Below are 25356 nucleotides of genomic sequence, written 5' to 3'. Positions count from 1 at the left end.
GAGCCCAGGTAAAGCTCCGTGCTGCCAGAGCCTCCCACTTGGGCCAGACACCGACTCTCCCAGACAGGGCCCAGTTCATCCCCAGTCTGAAGGGCACTTTGTCCAGCAATGCCAAAGTTGAAAATATCTCAGTCCCCGGGAAGCCCGGCCTTGAAGGTTCCCGGGAATAAACAGTGTTTTTACAGCAGCCCGTGCTTCCCCCATGAGAACAGACTGGCTGTGTTGGGAGCCGGTGTGGGGGCGGGATGGAGAGGCGCAGCGGACACGTGCATACACACAGATGTATTTTAAATGCTGGGAAGGAAACAACCCATTCTTTCACAGGGGCCGCTTAGGGGTTACAGACAGACGGACTTCACAAGCTCCTGGGCACACGGGGCTCTAAACACAGGCTGAAGGAAAAGGCGGGAATCCTCAGGACACTTGCTCGGGCCCCAGAGCAACGGGTGCCAACAAGCCGAGCGCTCTTCCAGAAGAAAGTCCTAGGCGCACGTCAAGAGCCTGTTCTCAGGGGCCTCGGCTCTGGACAGAAGAGGTCATTCTAGCTCCCAAGCCACTGGCTCCATTCTCGCCACGTGACCTGTTTCTGGTCACACCGGGCCCTGTAAACAGAACCTTCCACCCCATCAGCCAGCCCCGCCCACCCCATTCTGGGGCCAGGGCCCAGGGCAAGTCTTCTCGGCTTTCCAGGGCAATGGGTCCCACCCTGGAGTCCGCACCAGAAAGTGCTGGAAGCCTCGTGAAAGCGCAGATTGCCGGCCCCACCCCCATAGCTTTAGGAGGCTTGGGGCAGGGCCTGAGAATCAGCATTCGGACGAGCTCCCGGGAGCCACTGCTGGTCCGTTGACCCCACTTTGAGAACCACTGCTCTAGGTGGTGACAGCCTCTCAAATCTTCTCATGCCGCACCTTAGTCCAGTGTTTCCCAAACTCCAGCCCTTGGCACACCCCCAAGCTTTGCCCACCTTCCTACCGTCTCCCTGTTCTAGTTCATACTGCGTATTTTATTGAAGTTGGCTTGCTTTGGGGGTTCAAAGAAATTTACTTTAAAAAGGGAACCTTCTCGGGACTTCCCTGGTGGCGTAGTGGTTAAGAATCTGCCTGCCAATGCAGGGGACATGGGTTCGAGCCCTGGTCTGGGAAGATCCCACATGCCACGGAGCAACTAAGCCCGTGCGCCACAACTACTGAGCCTGCGCTCTAGAGCCTGCGAGCCACAACTACTGAAGCCCACACGCCACAACTACAGAAGCCCACGTGCCTAGAGCCCGTGCTCCACAGCAAGAAAAGCCACCACAATGAGAAGCCCGCGCACTGCAATGAAGAGTAGCCCCCGCTTGCCGCAACTAGAGAAAGCCCACGCAGCAACGAAGACCCAACGCAGCCAAAAATAAATAAATTAAAAAAAGAAAAAAAGGGAACCTTCTCTCATGAGCAGGTGCAGAGAACCTGAGGCTGGAGTAAAACGGAACACAAGGAAAACGGAAGAGAGTTGGGGCCAGGGGCTTCACTGTAGAGGGCGCTCTCTGTTGTAGCGAGGTCAGGGCGGGGAGGCATTCGGGGCAGAGGGCACCCCCTGAGACGGTCGCCTTGCTGTGACACAGAGGAGAGAACAGCGCCCGGGTGGCAGGACTTTGCTGCTTGGTCAGTAGACACACTCAGTCACCTCGGGGACCAGCAGGATGGGCTCCCCGCACTTTGGGGGACACTGCTCATCCCACAGTGATCTGTTCTCAAGTACAAAGGCCACCCTCTGACTCTGCTGCGCCCCGCAGCCCAGAGCAGGAAATCCAAGCTCAGTACAGCTGACCCCACCGCAAGGCAGGCTCCTCCGCCCTGAGCCTGACCCTCAGACCCCAGCCCCCCTGAGCTTCTTGTCATTCTCAGGGTGCCAGGCCCCTCCCCTCCTCCAGGCCTTTGCGCACACCTGGTCCCTCCCCTTGATGCACCCCCCCAACGTCACCTTTCCCTGCCAGAGAACGCTGCCTCTTTGCTCTAAAAGGACTTCTAGGATCTTACCAAGTCAGCCTCAGCAGTTGCCAGCTGAATGCCAGTTCCCAGTTCTAGAGAGATCCAGGATTTTTTCAATACAAAAGAACCTCGGGGCAGGGTCCATTCTGGGACCACCTGACTGCAAACAAAATGGAAGCTGGATTCTTTTCCTTTCTGGGATTTCACCATTCTGTACTCACAGTGGGATGCGATCCAGAAACTTGGACTGAAAATGTGGGATTTCATAATTTATATTTTTTTAAAATGATGGTCCAAAAGTTGCATAATCCTCATTAGGACTTTTCTTTTTCCTCTAAATCTGTGGTTTTTGTCTAAGCTGACACAGCATTTGAGACAATCAGAGAAGATATATCTTCCTCGGGCTGGATCATGAGAAACTGTCTATCCCCACAGCCTGGAAGAGGGGGTGTCTGTCGGTGAGTACCCACAACTGCACAGCCTGGGGTAGAAAGCTAAGCTCCCCCAGGGCAACATCTCCGACAGAAATCTCTGTCACTTGCTCTCCTGGTGCGGAGGCAGGGGAACTGTGAACACCTCCCCCAAAACACCCAGACGCCAGATTCTCATTCCTGAATGAGATGATCTCAGTTGATGTTTCTTCAAGAGGGAAGTAAGAAAATGGGACATGTGTTCCTTAATACCATGTGACCCAGCTATTCTACTCCTAGGAGTAGACCCAAAACAACTGAAAACAGGTGTACAAACAAAAATGTGTACACAGATGTTAACAGCAGCATTATGCACAATAGCCAAAAGGTGGAAATGGCCCAAACTTCCATCAGTGGAAGAAGGGATAAATGAAAGATGGTCTATCCATACACCGGAATAGTATTCAGCCATAAAAAGGGATGCAGCACTGACACAGGCTACATCATGAATGAACCTTGACAACGTTATGCTCAGTGAGAGAAGCCAGACACAAAAAGCCACATACTGTAGGATTCCATTTATATGAAATGTCCAGAATAAGCAAATCCAGAGAGACAGAAAGCAGATGAGCAGTTGCCAGGGGCCGGGGAGGACAGAATGGGGAGTGACTGCTAATAATGGTTATGGGGTCTCCTTTTGGGATGATGAAAACGTTCTAGAATTAAACAGTGGTGATGGTTACAGAACATTGCTAATGTACTAGATGCCACCAAACTGTGTACTTTAAAATGTAAATCTTATGTTGATGAGTATTTTACCACAATAAAACCTTTTTTTTCAAGGAAAAAAAGAAAGAAAAACGAGCATGGCTGGCCCTACCAACCACCACCCAGATCTGCCTGACCCTCCCCGTTCCAGAACAGAGTGTGCTCCCTTTGGGACTTTATGAGGGGCTCCAGATGCCCTATCCCATGAAGGTCTGAGAAGCTATTCAGCTCAATGAACTGAAGATGAAATGAAATGACGCCTGTGTTCTATTTTCCTTTCTTGACAAGCCATGAGCCCCTTTGAGTGATGCTGGGTTTGCACATCTGGGACTGATCAAAAACCAGTGAGTCTGCAAAAAAAGGGGGGGAAAAAAGCTTCCTAGGTTGGGAGCAAGCAGACACAGAGGCACCTCCCATACGCAGTAAATTACTCTGGTGACAGAGAAAAGAAATGTTCCAGCTCCCACAAGGCCAAAGAGGTCGGCATTTAGGGGTCCTGCCTTTAAAAGCCAGTTTTCAAATGCAACCTACCACAAACCCCAGATATCCAACGTGAGGTCTGTGAGGGAGGGATACAGTTTGGGGGCTTTCAGAAGCTCATGCTCTTCTGCTGAGCTCCAGCCCCCCCACCCCCCATCAAGCCAGCTCTCCTTTCCAGACGCAGGACTGTGGGAGCAGCTGGCATTGCTCTGGGCTCCCCAGCGGGGCCCTCTGCACGTTGATACAGGTACCTGCCAGCAGAGTGGATCCCAAGCCCCTCTCCAGGCCCACCCCTCACCGGGGCCAGGGATTCAGAGCCCACATGGCAGAAGCCTTGCGCGGCAGCACGTTCTGCACTGACAGCCCTGTGGCCAGCCACTGGACCGGCATCTTCTTCCAGAATCTCGGGCGGGGTCCAGCCAGGATGGCAGCTCTTCCCCACTCTGGCCGTGTCACGTGGGGCACATACCTTAATCACTCTGAGCCTCGACTGCCTCCTTGTAAAAAAGGAGGACAGTCCAGCTCATAAAGAAGTCAGCAGGATAGGTCATCCATGTAAAACCCCAGGCACATCTGGGCCACAGTAAGTGCCAGATAAATGTCAGCTGCTGGTAGGATTACAGATGCTATCATTACTATTCCTACTCCTGTTTTTTAAGAGACTGTAAAAATCAAAATCACTCTCTTCATTCTCCTCCCTGGCTGCGTCATCAGGGCCGAGGCTGGGGCTCAACTCTGCTGCTATTTCACTCGGAGCCCCTCTCAAATGAAACGGTTCCTTGTGGAAGGTCAGGTTCAGACGTAGAGTCAGCAGTTGGGCAGAGAAGTGCCTTAAAGGAGGCAGGACCCAGCCGCTAAGTGTGTAGGGTAAGTAGACAGAGAGACCTGGGGTGACAACATCACACACAAGCTAGGGGACCTTGGGCAAGCACTTCACCTCTTTGAACCTCGGTTGCCTCATCTGTAATGAACATCTAGAGGCCTTGTGCCCAGGTGTGTTGCAGGTAAAGAGGACGGCAAGGGCCCTCACAGCTAGCACACCAGCAGCACAGCTCTCACACCTTCTGGTCCTTCCCCCACGTGCAAACAGCCAGGTCAGGGGCAGAAACAGAAAATCAGGTGCACAAGACAAAGAGCCCTGAGAGTTCCCTCCTGGGTCTATCTGGAGAAGGGGGCACAGCCTTCACCTTGTCCTTCACATGGTCTCTCATCTGTCAGGCTCTAGACCCTTGGTGTCCTGACCCCACTGGGGAAGGCAGGCTCACCCTCTTCTGCCCGGGCAAGGAGACCGAAGGTTCAAGGTAGAAACTCACAAGCCCACTCTTGGTTGGAAGCTGAGCTGGGCACCTGCCAGACTCCCAGCTGCTTCTCTTGACCAGAGGAGTAACTCACCTCTGGCTAAAATACACCCAATTCAAATCGGACTTCGATGAGCAGACATCAGCTAAGCCCTTCCTGGCTTGTCCACCAGCCCAGCCCTTTCAAGGGAGGTTCTGGGTCTGCACTGCACGAGGGGCTCGCCCTGGCTCTTCCACCTGGGGCTGCAGATCTCCCAGAGCCCAGAGCTGAGCCCTCAGCTCCCAGCCGTCCCCCCGCAAGAAGTTTACGCAGATATCCACTCTGGTTGAAGAGACCCAGGAACTCTTCCCAAACCTGTAGGAACTCTGATATGCCCCACGCCTGGACGCACCCACAGCCATATGGAGCTTTGAAGGCAGACAGAACTGGGTCCCAGCCTCCGCTCTGCCTGGACACTTCACCTCTCTGACCCTCAGGAAGACTACCTGGAAGGTTTGTTCCAAACAAAATCATAAAGGGGCGTGGCCCTGTAAACTTGCCAAGCAGAACGCACATGCCGCCGTTAGGATCACCCCGGCCCTCCACACGTGGGCAGGACACATTCGAAGTCCTGCCACATACACACCATCAGCTTTCTATTTATTGACGCCCACTGTGTACACAGGAACGCAACAGATGACGCCCACTGTGTACACAGGTGAGGGAGGAGCACACAGCCTCAGGGAGCACGATTCTGCGGTCGGTCAGCCTTTGAGTCCTGGCTCCCTAGCGTCCAGCATGTGAGGTCTCGGGCAACTTGCCCTCGCTGAGCCTCAGTTTCTCCATCTGTGGACGGGCATGCTGCCGAGCATGGTTCGGAGATGCAGGCGGCGCGCTCAGCTAAGTGCCTGCACACAGTAAGCCCTAAGAGGTGGCATCTGCCTTGGCTATTTCAGCTCCTCGGAGACTGCGGGAGCGGATCGTACAGTGCAGAGAGGAGGACAATTTAAGTCACACGTACCTCCCCCCGCAGGGCTCCAGCCACCTCCTCGCCGGTGTCTTCTGAGTGGAGGGGCGGCAGCGGCAGCGCGGGCACAGCGGACACAGCGGGCAGGTCGCGGGACACGGGACACCGGTGCCGCCGAGAGATGCAGTGGGTCCGAGGACCCTGCGCGCCGCCTCTTGTAGGTTGCCCGGAACGCCGGGGCCACGCCCCGCGGCGGTGGGCGGCGCTGATGGGGCCGCGCCGTCGCGGCCCCGCCCCGCCAGGTCCTCCCCCACCCCACCGGCCCCGCCCCTCCCGGCCTCGCCCCACCCCAGGAGCCCGGAGGACACCCGGAGGCGCGGGCGCCTGGGGTCGGGTGGGGGGCGTCGCAAGGAGGGCGGAACCACCCGCGTCCAAAGAACTCGGCTTGACAAGAGGAGGACGCGCTCAGTTTCTCGTCATGACCATAAAAGTATCGTTTCCATTGACAGCTTAACGATGCACCCAGCGCGATGCCAGGCACTTTCCACCAGGGGTGTTCAAATTTACCAAATTCCACGTATCTGCGGCTCAACTGGAAAATGGGAAAAGGGAAGCTACCTCCCGTGGATTGCAGCAAATGAAATCAGGAAGGGCGGGGGCTCCATCAACTATGGTGCAGAATACACACTTGCTAAATTTATTTCCATCCTCTATGCGTGGATAGAAAACTTCACTCTTGCCACCCTGACACACACACACACACACACACACACACACACAATTTCCAGGGTGCGAATGAAGACAGGAAGACCTTACTGGATGAAGGCAGTAAAGCCGAGGTCCAGGCTAAGCACTTTACCGTCATTATTCCAGTACAGGTTCACAGGAATCCAGTGAGATGGAAATGAACCCATTTCACAGATTGGGCAACTGAGGCTTGGAGAAGCGAGTGCCCCAAGTCCCCGGAGGACAGTGCAGTTTAACACTCTAATCAATTGAGAGCCAGAAGCAACTGCCTTTGAGAGATGTAAAGCCAAGGCCCTTGTTGGCAGGGGAAGAAACCAAGGCTGCAGGAGCTAAAGGACTCCCCCGTGCTCCCCACTCAGTCACATAGTGTGGACCTACTGCGTGCTGGTGGTGCCCAAGGGCGAGGTGGAGCCTGTCCTCACCACGTTGCTTATTCCTGCATGAAGACACCGAATCAGCTCACTCAGTATTGACTCCACCCACACAGCCCCCATCCAGTCACTCTGCACCCGCCCCTGTGCTATGCGGGGATCTCAGAGTCTGGGGCACCTGGACAGGTCAGAGCACACCGGGCGGGGAGGGGGTGTGGACAGGGTTGGGGCAAAGATAAGGGAAGAACCTCAGTGATTGGCCAGGCATGTGTGACACGGATTCAGAAAGCTGGAAGCTCTTGAAGATTTTGGTGCAGCTCAAATGCAGATAAAAAAGTTATCTTTTTTAAACTCATATTATTTTCATTTCTTTTACTTTTCTTCCTTTTCTCAGTTTTTGAAGCATCATTCTCAGCTCAACATTCATTTATCCAATACTTATTAAGCACCTACTATGTGCCAGGCTCTGTCCCAAGTACTGGGGCATTTAGTGGTGAGCAAAAGACTGCTGCAGAACAAGTGTCCTCGGTTTGACAAAGAGCAAATCCAAGGGGAGAAGAGATTTGTATTCTTTTTTTTTTTAATTTACTTATTTACTTTGGCTGCATTGGGTCTTCATTGTTGGGTCTTCGTTGCTACACGCGGGCTTTATCTAGTTGCGGTGAGCGGGGGCTACTCTTTGTTGTGGTGCGTGGGCTTCTCATTGCGGTGGCTTCTCTTGTTGCAGAGCACGGGCTCTAGGCGCACAGGCTTCAGTAGTTGTGGCACACGGGTTCAGTAGCTGTGGCTTGCGGGCTCTAGAGCGCAGGCTCAGTAGTTGTGGCGCACAGGCTTAGTTGCTCCGCGGCATGTGGGATCTTCCCAGACCAGGGCTTGAACCCGCGTGCCCTGCATTTGCGGGTGGATTCCCAACCACTGCGCCACCAGGGAAGTCCCAGATTTGTATTCTTGACGGATGCCTCTCAGGTACCCAGCCTCATACCCATCATCCTGGCAAACTCCCCGCTCCCAGCGGCCCTCTGAGGCTGGTGCTGTCATCATCAGGAAACTGGGCACAGAGAGGTAAGTAGCTTTCCCAAGGTTACACAGCTCCCTAGTGGAGGAACTGGGATTTGTTTTTTTGTTTGTTTTTGTACTAAGGGAGAAATTTTATTTCACATTTACAATTTCAATTAAACTTTGGTAGAATAGTGACTGTGCATCTGAATCTCAGGAATACTGAGCAGCTTTCTTAAGGCCTCACTCACCTCTCACCTCCCAGGCTGGTTCCCTGCTCTCACGCACACTCCCTCCCATCACAAGGAACTGGGATTTCAACTCATGCTCACCCCCACTCAGCTGCCACCACCTTGTGTACCATGAAACCTGGGGTCCGGGGGAGTGGGAGAAAGTGGTCCCTGCCCCAGCAGAGGGGAAGGGAAGCCACACAGAATCAGATTTCTCATGGGCCCAGCATCTGGGTGGGGGTGGGGGTGGGGGTGGGGAGGTGTGGTCAGTACCGAAGCATCCACAGCTCAGCTTGCTCGGGCCTCTGCCTCCTTTTTGTGGCGACTCTGCAGGCTCCTCGCTGGTCCCAGATGGCTCTGGGGACACCTTTCCCAGCTCAGGTGTTCCAGGGGGGCTGTTGGCAGAGCTGCAACCTGAGGGCACCTCTCTACAATGTCGCCCCCCAGCCGAGCTGCCAACTCCTGTCCAGACTGGCAGCCGCTGCCCCAGCACCTTGCACCAAGGAACTTCCAGACCCCCACCTCCATTGTTTCTCCTTTCCTCTCCCTCTGTGGTCTCCTCTTCATCGGTCCACCTGCTTCTCGTCTGCCGTGCTGAGAGACGGGATCTGACCGTGCCCAGCACTGCCCGCTGACTTCCATCCAGCAAGCGCTCACACCTGTGACCTTGGCCCTGAACCAGGTGGTCTGAGAACAGGGAGCAGGATTGCCCGCAGTGTGAACCCGTTGGGCATTCTAAGCGACTTCATTTCTCTTTAACACCTCAGTGGGGTTAACATTTCTCAAATGGGATGTTATGGTCACTGGTGCTGTGTAACAAACCATCCCAAAACGTAGTGGCTTAAAACAACCATCTTATTTTGCTCGTAGTTTTGTAGCTCAGGAATCTGGGACGGGCCCCGTTGGATGGTTCTTCCTTGCCTCATTGTGTGGCTGCAGTCAGATGTTGGCTGGGCTGCAGACGTCTGAAGGTTCCACTGGGCTGGTCATCCGAGCTGAGTCACCCACGTGGTAGGAGCGCCACGTGGCCTTTCCAGGAAGGTAGTCTCAGGGTAGTCAGACTTTTTACTTCCCCCAGTGCAAGCCTCCCAAGAGAACCAGGCAGAAGATGCAGGACCTTTAGTGGCCTGGCAATGGAAGTCACAGAACATCACGGCTGCCATACCCTTGGTCAAGACACAGAGCCTGCTTGGGGTCAAGGAGAGAGGGCACGGACCACACTTTTTAACAGGTAGAGATCAAAGAATCTGCAGGCTTGTTTTAAATCCTCTCCAAGTTTTAAAACGGACACGATAGGGAATTCCCTGGCAGTCCAGTGGTTAGGACTCTGCACTTTTACTGCCATGGGCCTGGGTTCTATTCCTGGTCAGAGAACTAACATCCTGCAAGCTGTGCCGCGCAGCCAAATTTATTAATTAATTGTTAAATAAATAAATAAATAAAACAGACACAATATGTGATAACACACAGACAGTGCCAAGCACCAAGCAGACACTCAGTGAAAGATAATCAATCCTTCTCAGGGAGCTAACTAGTTAGTCCAGGGGAAGGAGGGTCTAGATGGATGTTTGAATCCTGACTCCACCAGCTCTGTATCTTTGCTCAAGTCACCTGACCTCTCTGAGCTGCAACTGCCTCCCAGGCTGGATCACCCAAGGGGCAGGTTGAGCCTGAGTCTGTAGCTTGTGGGTCGTGCCATCTTCTGGAACCAGTAGAACTGGGTTCAAATCCTGGCTCCTCTACTTCCAAGCTTGGCCTGTGTTCAGCTGCCCATCTGTAAAGTGGGTTGATGATAACAGCATCTTCCTTCTTCAGGGCTGCCATTAAATGGTTAATATATGGAAAACAGAACAGGGCCTGGCACTTAGCAAGTGTTAGTTAATATTATTGTTATTAGGGGCCAACAAGGTACAAAGAGAGAGGTTTGCTTTCCATCAACTTTTCCATCATTGTGCAATCTTGGACTCTAATTTCCAAAAAATAACATATGAATTTGAATAAAATGGTGTGTCATGGGCAACATGGGCTCCTGGGAGGTCCTGGACGGGAAGAACCGAGAGGCACCCAAGAGTCCTCCTGAGAAGGGACTGGCCACTTATATCCTTGGAAATCCCAGCAAAGGATCCCGTTTGTACCCAGGCAGGAGTTAAGTCACGGAGAGTTTGAGACCAAGGAAAAGAAAAGGCCCTTCTGGTCATAATGAAGCCCAATCTGGAAAAAGGAACGCTCCGGCCTGGAGAAGTTCCATCCCTCTCTCCACTCGCTCTCTTGGAACCAAGGTGGGCTGACGCGAGGACCACACACGTCTGCAAAATGGTGGGGTCGCACCAGACGGCATCAAGGTCTTTCTTTCCTATCTCGTGAGGTGGTTGCCGTAAAACTAATGGGTCTTGAACTCACATCAACATCTTCTCACCAGTTGTTTTGATTGGCGTCTCTGGTTTGGACACCAAGAGCCAAGGTTGTGGAGTTCCAGCTTCTCGTTTGTTCCTGCCACACCCATTCAGCAGCTGCAGAAAGCCACTGAGCCTCAATTCGGCATCAAAGACTACTAACAATTTGAGTCAAGGAGACATAGGCGTACCATTTTGTGATGGGCATGGCTTAGAAAGAGGAACAAAAAGGATGGGAAAGATGATGGCACCTCTGTGTTGACAGGTGCTGATCATGTGGTCCTCCGGGATCTCAGTGGGGTGGATTTGCTTGACTTGTTGGAGAGGAAGGGTACAAGCGTGAGTTCCACATCTTATATTGGCAGGCAGCTCTTTGGGGGAGGGGGTGTAAATCTAGGGTAAGATCTTGATCAATTGAAGTTGCAAGTAACAGAAACCCACTCAAGTTAGCTTAAGCACAGAAGTGGGGTGCTTGGTAGGATACTGGGTTATTGTGGAATTCAAGGACTGCCAAGACCCTCAAAGAACTAGCATTAGTCCTGGAAGGGTATCAAGCACGCTGGCAGTACTGTCTATTTCTCACACTCTGAAAGGGGTCCCTCCCTTCTCCCTCTGCAGCCAGGCCTTGCCCATCCCCTGTGGACCTGACCATCCCACCAGCATGGGAGTTCACATCTCCCTTGTTCCAGGGACCAGCTCAGGTTGTGCCCAATCATCTCCCAGTTCTAACTTCGTAGAGAGAGAATCTAACTGGCCCTGTTGGGAGCACATGTCAATCCATGGCCAATCAAATGAGACCAAAGCCCCAAAATGCCTGGGACTTAATGCCCCTGAGGCATCGGCTGACAAAGGCTAACAGGGCTGGGGGTGTAAATACCCCAGATCCTGCGCTCTCGGCTGGGATGATTCAGAGGTGGACGTTTCCCAGAAGGATTCTCTAGCTGATCACACAGTTGTCGGCTTAATGCTGTACACTTTACCACGTTCCTTCCCTTCCCTGTATCTCTTTCCTGTATTCCTTGCATCTCTCAAAGAAGCTGCCTGTCCTCAAATCCTCAGTTCAGGGTATGCTTCTGGGAACCCAAACTAAGACAAGGACCCTGAAGTCTGGGGAAGGGAATCCAGGAGTCTCTCTGTTCTCTGAGGATATCTGTGCCTTCATTCTTCTATGCACTGAATATTAGTTGAGCACCTACTATATGTCAGACAAAGTGCGGGCAAATATAAGAGAGAAATAGGAAAGAACTGAAAAAGTCTAGCCATATAAAGAGGAGGGCTTTTTACAAGAAGAAATTGGGAAGCTAAAGGCTGAGCTGTGGTATTATTTAACTATATAAAAACTATGACTCACATAGGAAAAGTGAACACCAAATCCCAGAATATGATGAGTACCCCCTTAAAGTTCGGGAGAGGTAGTTTAGAGCAAATTAAAGGAATTCTTCAGCCAACAGTGAAAAGCAAATTTATCCACCTCAAGTTACCCCACAAGAAGTAGTACAGGCAGAAAATGTAAATATATTTTTAAAATAAATGAATGCTGGAGTTCACTTTTCATTCTATTTGAAGACATTTACTGAGGACTTCCTTTGGACCAGGCATTCTGGGAATAAAGAGATGAATAAGGCAGACATGAGACAAGCCTTTTGATGGGGGGACCCCGGGTGGACAGTCAATGCATCCTCTGTGCTGAGGGCAGTGACAGGGACCTACAGGCTTCCAAGGAGCCCAGAGGGGGCGGGTGTCTGGACCAAGGGGTGAACAGAGGCGTCACGGATAGACGTGCTGCGGGGCCAGATGCAGGTTATGGAAACGTAACTAGGACAGACTGAGGAAGAAAAAGAGGTGATGTATCGGCTACTATGAGTGGGAGGCCCAGGGGAGAGACAGTTTCAGGTACACCTGGGACCAGGGCCTCAAAGAAGATGGTCACATCCCCCTCCCCTCCCCTGACCTCCCCCCTTCTCTCTGGGCTCTGCCTGGCTCCTCTGGTCACCCCACGAGGCAGAGAAGGTGGCCACTGGCAGCTATGATTCAACAGGCCACACCTTCCACCTGGCTACAAATTGAGAAGTAAAATCCCAGGGAAAGACACGATTGGCCCGGCTCAGGCCACATGTCCACTTTGGCAGATGCTGTCATGCCCCATCCTGGTCCTTGAACCCTGACGGCTGCAGTGCCTGCCTGCCTGACTTTCAGCTGCCGGCACAGACATTCCTTTGCCCCTGGGCACGGTGCCCATGGCAGGCCAAAATTGGCGTGGAATCACACCCGTTGGAGCAGCATCAACCAATAATTGAGTAAGACCTGGAGTATAGATACCCCAGCTCCCTCACCGCTCAGGGGATGACACTTGCTCCCAGAGAACCCAAGGGACTACACTCCAGGTGCCCCAGTGATAGCTGATGTGATGCCCACTCTGCATTCGCTCTTTCCCTTTTCCCCCTCCTCCTGGTATTTCCTGGGATCATCTCCCCATTAAACTACTTGCACTCACATCCTGTCTCAGAGTCTGTTTTGGGGGAACCCAAACTAATACACCCAGCCATCACAAGCCTGTGGCCAGGGAACAGGACCTGGCTCACGTGTTCACCCAGTGGCCAGGGCAGCCCGAGCTGTTGATCCAAGTGGGGGTGGATCCAAGGCAGGGGGGCTGGGCAGAGAGATGGCCCTAGACACAGGGACCATACTGGGGAGGCGAGGCTGGGGGTGGGAGCCTGAGTGAGCCTGCTAAGCAATGTAGATGTGAACCTGGGGGGAGAGAATTAGGAGCCCCCAAAAGGCAGACTTCCATCTGGGGCAGATCATGAGGCAGCCATGGGGAGGATGGCCTGGGGCCAGGGGAGCTGGAATGGATGTCTCGGGGGGAGCTCCTGGCACCAAAGAGGACAGTCAGCCACAGCCCCCCAAACAGCTCCCTTTCTCTCTGGGCACCTGGGTGCTGAGTGAACCCCGAGCCCACAAGAGGGAACTAGGAACCCAAGCTCATCATCTACTGAGTGCTTTGGGAATTCTTTGGTTAGAAAGTACTGGAACATTCAGGGAGCTTTTCTTTACAGGATTTGGGATGGAAACACTTTAATGGTTTTGAAGTATAAACAATTATCCTGGAACACTCATGAATCCTTCCTCCTCAACCAAGGAAAAGCTTATGAAAAGGGATAAGTTTGCCAAATCATCAACACCCAGGGTGACACAGTTTGTGGCCATCCTGGGACAATAATGCCAGCTGCCCAATGCTCCATCTCAGTGCTAGATCCCTTTAACCACAAAATTCCCCAGCAGCGACACAGAATGCTCAAGTTGCCTCCAGATAGCTCATCTTTTCTTCCTTAAAAATAGGAAGATTCTTGATTTCTAATCGAGTGCACTGTCACTCAGCTAAAAAATGATACTTCTCAGCCAGACTTGCACCTTCTCCTTTCTGTAGAACTTCATCTAAGTCAAAGAGCAGTGAGTGGAATAGTTTTGTGTGGCTTCAAGGAAGTCTCCCTAAAGGGAGGGGGAAGTTTGCCCTTCGCGGTTCTCCTTCTTCCTTCCTGCCTAGAATATGGGTATGATGGCTGGAGTGCAGCAGCCACTTTGGACCATGAGGTACCTTGGGAACAGAGCCATAAATGGTGGCACTCGGGTCCATGACTGATATAGGTATCTATATCAGTTCTACTACCTACATCAGTCTTCTTTTATATAAAAGAGAAAGAAACTTCTATCCTTATTTAGGTGGGGAGGAGGGGTGGGGTTTTTGTTCCTCCCCAATAGCCAATCCTGATAACGTCTTTAGTTTAAAAGTGATAATAAATCTAACGTTAGAACAAGGGAGTTTATTTTTTGCTGTTATTCTTTCTTTGTTTTCTCTTTTGTTTGTTTGGTTGGTTGGTTGGGTCTTTTTTTTTTTTTGGGCCGCACTGCACGGCATGCGGGATCTTAGTTCCCAGACCAGGGATCGAACCTGTGCCCCCTGCAGTGGAAGTGCAGAATCTTAACCACTGGATCTCCAGGGAAGTCCCTGTTTTCTCTCTTTTGAATCATCCGTCTGGAACCTCTTCATTCTCAGAGGCAAACAACAAAATGGAAGTATGATTATACCTTTACGAAAACGGAAAGACTACATTTCACAATTTCATGAGACTCATTGCTCACGCTGCTTTGAAATCATTAACCTGAAACACGCCTGGGTTCCCGCCATCACCAGGGTTTCTGCCCCCCTCTCTTCTCTCCAATATCCAAGAAGAAGAGCCAGAGAACACCGATGACCGTGGCTGGGAACGCCTCAGGAAATGCGGCTCTTTTGGCAAACGCTACAACGGTGATTGCTTTCTCCCCAGATGACAATCAGGCTTTTCCAGAGGAGGCTGGGCCCTGGGTTTCACACCCAGGGTGTGGCATTTCCGGAAGATTCTAAACCTTTCTGTCAGCCTCGGGGGAAGCCAAGCATCCCAATGCTGCCTGTTCTCTCACGAACGGCATCCCCCAGCGTGTGTGCTCGGTCCTTACATGAGCTGGACCCCTGCACACCAGCCGGGGGAGTGAGGGATGAACAGAATGAAAACTGGTCTCCCCTCCAGCCCCCAGCAAGGGAATCACAGCACTGCACCCTCCTGCTAGGGAGGGGCCCTGAGCCTCTAGATCTCCTGCTGGACCTTGAATCCAAGCTCCGTCCCTCCTGGCTTGAGACTCTGGGCAAGTGCTTTGACTTCCCCATCCCTCAATCTCTCCATCTGTGAGATGGGAATAGTAACAGACCCACTTTACAGAGCTGCTGTAGTAACAAGTTAATTGTCGAGAGTTTTCAGTATCGTCCCTCTCATCCATGTCCTCTGAGTCGTCAACACTCCTGTTTCTTTTTTTGTAATATATTTATTTATTTTTGGCTGTGTTGGGTCTTCGTTGCTGCGTACGGGCTTTCTCTAGTTGCAGTGAGCGGGGGCTACTCTTCGTTGCAGTGCGCGGGCTTCTCATTGCGGTGGCTTCTCTTGCTATGGAGCACGGGCTCTAGAGGCGCAGGCTCAGTAGTTGTGGCACGTGGGCTCAATAGTTGTGGCTCGCGGGCTCTAGGGCGCAGGCTCGGTAGTTGTGGCACATGAGCTTAGTTGCTCTGCGGCATGTGGGATCTTCCCATACCAGGGCTCGAACCCGTGTCCCCTGCATTGGATTCTTAACCACGGAAGTCCTGCCACTCCTGTTTCCATAAATACCGTCCCTCCCAAGCACTATCGCCTATGGGACACCCTCCCTAATCTCCCCCACCCCAGAAAACTATCAAATAAGTGGAGTCAGCGGTCAGAGTTTGAAAAGCAGGGTAAATGAGCGTATCCGCGTCACAGGTGCGCCAGAACAAACGACCACAAACTGGGTGCCTCAAAACAACAGAAGTTTGTTCTCTCACACTATCCGAGGCCAGAGTGTGAAATCGAGGTGTCGGCAGGGCCAGGCTGCCTCTGGCACCTGGAGGGGAGGATCCTTGCGCTCCTCCTCCAGCTTCCGATCTGCCGTGTCCCCTCCTCTCCGTATAAGGACACTAGTCACGGTGTATTAGGGCCACACTAGTTCAGCATGACCTCATCATATTACATCTGCAAAGACCCCTTTTCCGAACGAGGCCCCATTCTGAGGTGCCAGTGGACATGAGTTTTGCAAGGACACTATTACCTTGACTCTGAACTGTGTGACCAAGAATGTGGCAGAAGTAACGCTGTACCAGGCCTTAAGAGCCTGGTAGCTTCGACTTCTTCCTCATGGGACGCTTGTACTTGGAAGCCCACCGCCATGCCGTGAGGAAGCCCAAGCTGCCCCGGGGAGGAGAGCCGGCAGCAGCACCAACGTGCAGTTGCAAGTGCGGGTCCTCCAGACCCGGCTGATGCACGAGCAAAATCAATGATTGGTGTTGTTCTGAGGTGGTTAAGTTTGGCGGTGGTTTCTTGTACAGCAGCAATAGGGAACAGGAACAGGAAGGGTCAATCCGCTCCTTGCTTTTACAGCACAGGGCCAGGCACACAGAAGGCGGTCACCAAACGTTTGCTGACTGTAACAGAATCATCTCTGACTCCCAAGAAAGCACTCGACAATGGCAACAACTGAAGTCATTAATACCCCGTGATCTACTGAATAGAGTGTGACAGGGCTCTGTCCTCCTTCTTGCCTAAACCGAGATAAATTGAGATTCTTATTTCCAAATGATGGTGTGGCCTCTGTGTTCCTATTAAATACTGGCCCTAATGGAAGACAGACTTCTGGAGTCCCTGGCAGGCTGTGGTGAGTCAGTGTATTCGTGCAGATGTGCAAGTCCTAGCGGGTCTCTGACCCGGGGACAACTGTAAGAATGGCCTCTCCCTGCGCGCATGTGTTCCCAATTGTCAGTTGAATGACCTGGGTCTGTTGCTCACTGGGTGTTGCTTTCAACCCAAGCCAAAGCTGGAATCGTCTCCTCAGGAGAGTCATGACCACGTGGTCCATCGTTACCATGATGGCTCCCAGTGACCCCCGCCTCCCCGTGTCCTCGCCCCGCTGTGACTCTGCCCCTCAGCTCCTTACGAGGTGGAGGCTATTCTTCCGCCCTTATACCTGGCTTGGCGGTGTGGTTTACTTTGAACAGTAGATTACGGTGGAAGTGATGGGGCACCTGCTCCAAGCTTGGGACCCACAGGGTCTGTAGCTTCTGCTGTCACTCCCTCAGACCCAGAGACAACTGGGCTATAAAGAAGCCCAGTCTAGCCCACTGGAGGATGAGAGGATGGGGAGTAGGGGGTGCGGGGGACCCCAGTACCTGAGCTGACAGCCAGCCCCAACTTGCCAGGCACATGAGCGAGCGGCCTTGGACCCTCAGCCCTAGCCAAGCTGTCAGTCCCCAGCAGTGACACCACAGAAGGACCACCCCACAGAACCTGAGAATAATACACTGCATTGTTTGAAGCCCCTATGATTTGGGATGCTTTGTTACGTGGCAAAGGCTGACCGAAACAGACCACGCCATGTAACCTGGTCAAGGATAGAATGTTCTGAAAGCCATACATTTCCCCTCCAAACAGCCAACTTTCCAGTGAAAAATCCCAGGGAATATTTTGTATTTCTCTTATAGGCTGAACTGTGTACCCTGCCCCCCCAAATCTGCATGTTGAAGTCTGTTAAAAAGAAAACCGCAGACCCGAAATGGCGTCACTTGCGCTAAAGCCCATGGTAGCAAACCTAGACTTCATACCTGGGTTAACTGCAGTCTCCAGCAACCCAGCTCCTCCCCAGCATGGAGGTTTCTCCTCACCTCTAAGGCTCTGTGATAGGCTGAATAATGGCCCCCTAAGATGTGCACATCTTGATCCCTGAAGCCCGTGAAGGCTGCTTTATATGATGCATGAGTCTCCTAGGGCTACTACAAAGGACCAAAAATGGGGAGGCTTGAAACAACAGAAACTTATGCTCTCACAGTTCCGGAGGCCAGAAGTCCAAAATCCAGGTGTCAGCAGGGCCTTGCTCCCTCCAAGGCTCTGGGAGACGATGGGTTCCATGCCTCTGGCAGCTTCCACTGGTCGCCAGCAAGTTGGGGTTCCTAGGCTCTACATCCCTCCCATCTCTGACTCCATTGTCACACGGCCATCTTCCCTGTGTGTCTGTGTCCAGATTCCCCTCTTTTTACGAAGACACCAGTGACTGGATGAGGACCCACCCGAATCCAGTAGGACCCCAACTTGATTACATGTGCAAAGACCCTATTTCCAAATAAGATCACGTTCTGAGGGCTGGGTGGAGATGAAAATGGGGGGAACACCAGTCAGCCCACTACACATTCTAAAAGGGACTTCGTTAATGTGATTAAGGATCTGGAAATGAGGACATCATCCTGAATTATCCTGTGGGTCCAGTGTGATCACAAGCGTCCTTCTTAAGAGGGAGGCGGGGTATTATAGGAACGGTGGCGACACGGTGTTCCGGAACCAGAGTGGGGCGTAAGTAATCTTGCTGCTATGCTTCCAAGCTGTAGTTCTGAATCAACCGAAATTTTAAACAGAAGGTGAACCTCTGAGAAAGTCAGATATACTTTAAAAGTCAGGATGCGGGATCAAGGAAGACGGCCTTGGCAGCAATGGCCCTTAGCATCAACAACAATGGATGCAGTCACTCCAGCACCAGCAGGACCCCAGCCAGATCGACTGAGCTGCACTGGCTCAAGCTTGGATTGCCCAAAGAGAAGCTTCAGGGCAGCAAAGCATGGTAGAGCCACCACCAGGAACGATGCCAAGTGGACAAGATGTGTCTACAATGGAGTCCGGTCCAAACAATCATGGGAATTCCCAAGGGGATTCAAGCTTTAACAGAATGTGGCAACCAGGCTGACGGGGGCTGGGAACACCGGAAACCTCACTCGGCATCGAGGGAAGACAGCAATCTATGACTCTCTGTTGCAGCCTCTGGCCTTTTTAGCAGCAGCACCGCCAGAGCAAAACATGTCTGGTCTCTCACTAAAGAAAAACTGTGTCACTATGTGACAAATTAGTCTGTCAGAGATACTCTGCCCCTACCGTCCACCCATCTTCCTCTTCCCTTTTTTTACAGATAGTGAAGATCTTCCATACGTTTTTATCTGTTTATTTTTTGTTTGTTTGCTTTTTTTACTTCACAGTATGATTAGGTTCCTTGATGCTAGTTCAGTTTTCTATGACTTGTGTTATTATTATTATTATTATTTTTAAATTTATTTATTTTATTTATTTATTTTTGGCTGCTTTGGTTCTTTGTTGCTGTGCACGGCTTTCTCTAGTTGCAGCGAGCAGGGGCTACTCTTCGTTGCGGTGCGCGGGCTTCTCACCGCGGTGGCTTCTCTTGTTGCGGAGCACGGGCTCTAGGCGCGTAGGCTTCAGTAGTTGTGGCACGTGGGCTCTAGAGCGCAGGCTCAGTAGTTGTGGCGCACGGGCTTAGTTGCTCCGCGGCATGTGGGATCTTCCCGGACCAGAGCTCGAACCCGTGTCCCCTGCATTGGCAGGCGGATTCTTAACCACTGTGCCACCAGGGAAGCCCTTGTGTTATTACTTTTAACAGTCACTTCAAATTATTTATAGGTGAATCTTATTTTGATTATGCTAATGGTGAAGTCATAGCTCCTCTTCCTGATTAGTACTTATTATTGTTTCTCAATATAAGAATGGAAAACTCAGGAAGTAATCCTCTAATATCACTTTTAAAAGAATAACGAATATTCTAATCTTTAATACTGGGAAGTAGTTCATTTCTAGTTTTCTGGAATCTGTGCAAAATTTTCCCACATTTGAAAATGTTTTGGTTCCTAAGTTCAGCAGTGATTCACCCTGGCATTCCCACTTCCCCGACTTTACTCTGCTGGTGTTCTTTGGGTCCCAGGCAAGTGATTTAACCTCTGGGTGCCTCAGTTTCCCTTCCTGAAATTGGCAAAAATAGTACCTGATTTCGCCCTACCTCACAGGGACGTTGTGAGGATACATGTGTTCACGGAAGAAAGCAATTATATAAAAATCTCAAGGTATTATTTTTATGGTATTGTTACTGAACAGAAATAGAAAAATTCAACAGGAAACAAAAAGAAAAGGGAGGCGGGGGTCAGAGTCGGAGAAGAAGGAGGTGTGATGCAGAAGCAGAGGCTGGAGGGAGGCACTTTGAGGATGGAGGAGGGGCCACAAGCCAAGGGATGCGGGCGCCTCTAGAAGCTGGAAAAGGCCAGGAAGCAGATTCTCTCCTGGAACCTCCAGAGGGAACCAGCCCTGCAACACCCTGACTGCAGTCCAGTGAGACCCATTTTGGTCTTCTGACCTCCAGGCCTGCAAGACCATAGGTTTATGTTGATTTATGCTGTTTTAAGTCTCTAAGGTTTGGTTCACTTATTACAGCAGCCACAGGACACTAACACTGATCTGTGATTCGCTGTGACTGCAAAAGGGCATCGGGGCAGTCACGAAGCTGGGCCACAGGCTCCCGCGCTGCCCCTCAAAGGGGAAACAACGGTGAGTCAGCTGCCAACGCGGGCAGCAGCTTCCAGGCAGCGTGGCTCGCGGACCACACGGCTCTCGGCTCAGCCCTGAGTCATCTGGCTCCAAAGGTGCCTTCTTAGGGCCTCTCTGCCGGAAACGACCCGGGTTCGCCTGGTTATTTTTCTAGCAATCAAGTAACACTTTCCAGATGCAAAAATCGGACAGGGGCCAGGCTCAGCCTTCATCCCCGCGGGCAGCAGGCCACCCTCCACCACCGCGGGAGCCCCAGGATGCCTGCAGAAGCTCGGACCAGACTGGACGTGACCGTGGCCGAGACCGTGGGCAGAGACCCCGGGCATCCTCGGCGTCTCCCCTCACTGGCCTCCTCCTCTGTGCACTTCTCATCCCCGTGGGACAGACGGCTACGCTCACACCACACGTGCTCAGAGGTGTGTGTCTATTTTCTATAACAGGGTGGTTGGAGGTGGTGTGGGAAGTGGTACTTGGACTTGACAATAAGCAATATCCCAGTTTCTCTCACTTGACAGCACCTTTGCTCATCTGAAAAGTCTCAGGTCACTAATCTGAGATGCGCCACCCAGAGCCTCTCACGGCTGCTGCTTCCCTGACTCTCTCCTTCCTGTGATGCCTCCTGGGGTGGGAGGAAAGTCTAGGGTCTTTGTGGTTTTCCCAGGGGAGGGGAGGGGAGGGGAGGGGAACCCACCCAACCCCCAGATCCTTTTACGAGACACAGGAGCCAAGATTAGTGTCCTGGGGCTGCCAGAACAAATGACCACAGACAGGGGGGCTTAAGACAACAGGAATTCATTTTCTTGCAGTTCTGGAGGCCAGAAGTCTGAAATCAAGGTGTGGGCAAAGGGTCTGGGGAAAATCCTTCCTGCCCTTTCCAGCTTCTGGGGGCTCAGGCGTTCGTTCCTGTGGCTGCATAACCCCAATCTCTGCCTCCGTCCTCACACAGCCTCTCCTCTTCTCAGAGGGACACTGGTCATTGCATTGAGGGCCCACCTGGGTGATCCAGGATGATCTCATCTTGAGATCTGCTACATGACCACTTGATCACATCTGCAGACTCTTTCTCCAAACGAGGTCACATTTGCCATTCTGGGGCTTGGCGCGTGGACACAGCTTTTTAGCAGCCCCCCTTCAACGCACTACAGCAAGCTTGGGCTCAGCTCTGGCCACTTCCTCCTAACCAGGCCACTGCAGCAGCCTGGGCCCACGGCGCTGCCCCGTGTTGGAGCTGGCCCGGTGCACGGTGGTCTCCCCTCCACGTCGCACTGGGGGTGGCTCTGAGTCCTTCTGCTTTCAGCCTCCCCCTTAATCTCCCTCCCTCCCTCAGCTCTGGCGGGAGGGGGGGGCACCCAGGGGGGCATCCCAGGGCACTTCGCCACCCCCATTTCTTTCTCACTCCCCCCTCACCCGGCTGGAGCTGGGAAGGAAGGATTTCCCACCTTCTTGTGTTGCAAGGATGCCCCTTTCACGAAGCCCTGAATTGTACTCCCTCTGCCTGATAATCAGCTTGGAGGCCAAGTTCAATGTGTTTTTGTTTTTTTTTTAATTGCAGTACAGTTGATTTACAATGTTGTGTTAGTTTCAGGTGTACAGCAAAGTGATTCAGTTATACATATATATATTGTTTTTCAGATTCTTTTCCATTATAGGTTATTAAAAAATATTGAGTATATTTCCCTGTGCTATACAGTAGGTCCTTCTTGTTTATTTTATATATAGTAGTGTGTCTTTGCTAACCCTAAGCTCCTAATTTATCCCTCCCCGCTACCCTTTCCCCTTTGGTAACCATAATTTGTTTTCTATGTCTGAGTCTGTTTCTGTTTTGTAAATAAGTTCATTTGTATCACTTTTTTTAGATGCTACATATAAGTGATATCATATGCTATTTGTCTCTGTCTGACTTACTTCACTTAGTATGATAATCTCTAGGTCCATCCATGTTGCTGCAAATGGCATTATTTCATTCTTTTTTATGGCTGAGTAGTATTCCATTGTATATATGTACCACATCTCCTTTATCCATTCATCTGTCGATGGACACTGAGGTTGCTTCCATGTCTTGGCTATTGTAAATAGTGTTGCTATGAACATTGGGGTGCATGTATCTTTTTTTTTTTTTATTTTTGGCTGCCTTGGGTCTTCGCAGCTGCACGCGGGCCTTCTCTAGTTGTGGCGAGCGGGGGCTACTCTTTGTGCGGTGCACGGGCTTCTCATTGTGGTGGCTTCTCTTGTTGCAGAGCATGGGCTCTAGGCGCACGGGCTTCAGTAGTTGTGGCACGCAGGCTCAGTAGTTGTGGCGCAGGGGCTTAGTTGCTCCGCGGCATGTGGGACCTTCCCAGACCAGGGCTCGAACCCATGTCCCCCTGCATTGGCAGGCAGATTCTTAACCACTGAGCTGCCAGGGAAGCCCGCATGTTATCTTTTTGAATTAGAGTTTTCACCTTTTCTGGATATATGCCCAGGAGTGGGATTGCTGGATCATATGGTAGCTCTATTTTCAGTTTTTTAAGGAACCTCCATACTGTTCTCCACAGTGGCTGTACCGACTGAAATTCCCACCAACAGTGTAGGAGGGTTCCTTTTTCTCCACACCCTCACCAGCATTTGTTATTTGTAGAATTTTTGGTGATAACAGGCCTGGCTCTTGATGCATAAGTGGGAGCTAAAGGGATTTAGAAAACCTTTGTCTTTACCAGTGTCCACTTTCAGGCCTCTGATCTCAGTAGGAACTCTAAAAGCTAGACTCCGACTCCTCTCTCATGCTGAGCTCCTGAAGCATCCCTGGTCCCCCAGAGGCAGAAAGACGCCTCAGCTGAGAAGGGGAAAGGCCAGGTACTCCGAAACACAAAAGAGGAAGGCGCATCCGCGTGTTCTCACATGATCCCCTTCCACTGACTAGCGGCGCCCACACTGACCCAAAGTCACCAGCAGGGGGCCTCAGAGGCGTTTTAAAATCAAACCTATAGGAGGTTGACTTCAAATCCAGCTCAACCAGTTCCAACAAACGTCTATACCACACAAACACAATCACAGGTAGAATGTTTCCACCACCTCATGCCACTCCCCAGTCAGCCCTGGGCCCTCCCTCACCTCCCACCTACCTCCCACCTCCCCCAGCTTTGGCTGTTCCAGAAGGTCCTGTAAATGGGATCATACAGTGCATTAAGAGATGACCCTTCCCTTCCCCTACCGGTGAGCACATTCAAGCCTCCAGCTCGTCAAGTCTGGCCAGTGAGGAAAGACTTTACAATAAGTTAAAACTCACTGATTTGTAGGCTAAAAAAAATAATACCGGGGACTTCCCTGGCAGTCCAGTGGTTAAGACTCTGCAATTCCAATGCAGAGGGCACGGGTTCCATCCCTGGTCGGGGAAGTAAGATCCCACACGCTGAGCAGAGCGGCCAAAAAATTAAAAATTAAAAACTAAAACCCCCCTTATAATAATAATACAGATGTCACGAGGTTGTTGTGAGGTTTAAATGCAAAGTGCCCAGCACTTCTTTAAAAACCTGTAAGCGATACTCATTATTGCTGTGCCTCCTCTCTTCTCCACTTTGCGGCCAGAACTGTCATCTGAAAGTTCAAGCCTGACCAAGACACTCCAGCTTCATCCCTGGCTGCCTTCTGGGGTCCTCTCCCGCTACTGCAGCCACTTCCCTGCCCCTCCCCTCACACACACAGCCGCCCACGCTTCCGCCTCCTGCCGCTGAACCCACAGGGGCCTTCCGTGCCCCTGGGCCTTGGCACATGCTCTACCCCCTCCGCTTGGGGAGCTCCCGCCTCGCATGACCCAGCACAAATGCCACCTCCTCTGTGAGGACAGATGGTTGGCAGGTCACAGGTGCTTAGGTCACTGTCTTCCTCAGCGGCACCTTGTACTTCCTCTTTTTTTGCATTTATCATGCAATTTACTTTACTCACCTGTCAAAACAGATGAAGTAAATCGAATCAACTGAATTACTGATTCGTCACTAGGCTGGAAGACTGTTCTGCGGCCCCATGGCCTGGGGGCTTGCGTGGCTGGTGGGCAGAGAGTACTTCCCATCTCTTGACTTTCAACTTGGCTATGTTTGATCACTTTCTTTGCTCAAAGGGCTTCTATGATGGCCACAAGGAGAACACGCCCCAGGCCACACTTGGGGGACCAGGCACAGAACAAAGACGTGGGAGCTGGAATGGGATCCAACCTGCAGCCTGGAGGCAAGCCCAGCGGAACCTGGCACAGATCAGGTGATCCCCACCCCCATCCCCAGCTACCTGCAGACGTGGAAGCCAGGTAACGCCAGTAACAGCATCTCTACGACAAAGACCATGTCTCGTTCCCTCTGTCTGTTCAGCACCAGCACAGGGCTGATTCCTGAAGGGGAAGACGTTTCAAAAGGCTCTGTTAAATATTTCATTGTTCATCTCAGCCGTTGGGAAGAACAGACAAAAATAGGAGATCCAAGCATGACGGGCCCTCCCGGGGACAGCTCCGGGGTTCAGAGCATGGGTTCTGATGGGTGGACAGCCCAGACATGAATTCCAGCCACTGCTGGAAGGGCTGGAGCCTCAGTTTCATCACCCACAAAGTGGGGCTAATTACAGCGGGGACCTCCCAGTGCTGTTGGAAGGAGCGGATGAACTAATGCAGATAAAGCTCTGAGTGTGGTACCTGGTGTGTTGTCACTCACGCCCTTCACCAAAATATGCCCTAAAATCGATGCACTGGAGAGACACGCCAGCTAACCCAAGAGCTGGACTCCGCAATTACTGGAAAACACTAGTCAGAAGTATGCTTTGGC

At 51.8% G+C, this 25356-nt stretch overlaps 1 protein-coding gene and 1 pseudogene across 2 annotated transcripts in view; one reads left to right on the top strand and one right to left on the bottom strand.

Annotated features, from left to right (window-relative positions):
* Positions 1-24920, bottom strand: part of CRISPLD2 (cysteine rich secretory protein LCCL domain containing 2) — an 85046-nt gene extending 60126 nt beyond the window's left edge. Inside the window, exon 1 of one of the 2 annotated variants that reach the window (XM_036834074.1) lies at positions 24830-24920. The gene's annotated coding sequence lies outside the window, so the exon portion shown is untranslated. Of the gene's footprint in view, positions 1-5927; positions 6072-24829 lie in introns of those variants that run through there. The other variant, XM_036834073.1, reaches the window with a different exon arrangement.
* LOC118885435 lies at positions 18653-18935 on the top strand (annotated as a pseudogene).
* Positions 24921-25356: the final 436 nt, after the last annotated feature.

Source organism: Balaenoptera musculus, chromosome 19 (genome assembly GCF_009873245.2).
Source record: "Balaenoptera musculus isolate JJ_BM4_2016_0621 chromosome 19, mBalMus1.pri.v3, whole genome shotgun sequence".
NCBI classification, from domain to species: Eukaryota; Metazoa; Chordata; class Mammalia; order Artiodactyla; family Balaenopteridae; genus Balaenoptera; species Balaenoptera musculus.
The sequence above is the reverse complement of the archived record's forward strand: the minus strand, read 5'-3'. Positions and strand labels throughout refer to the sequence as shown.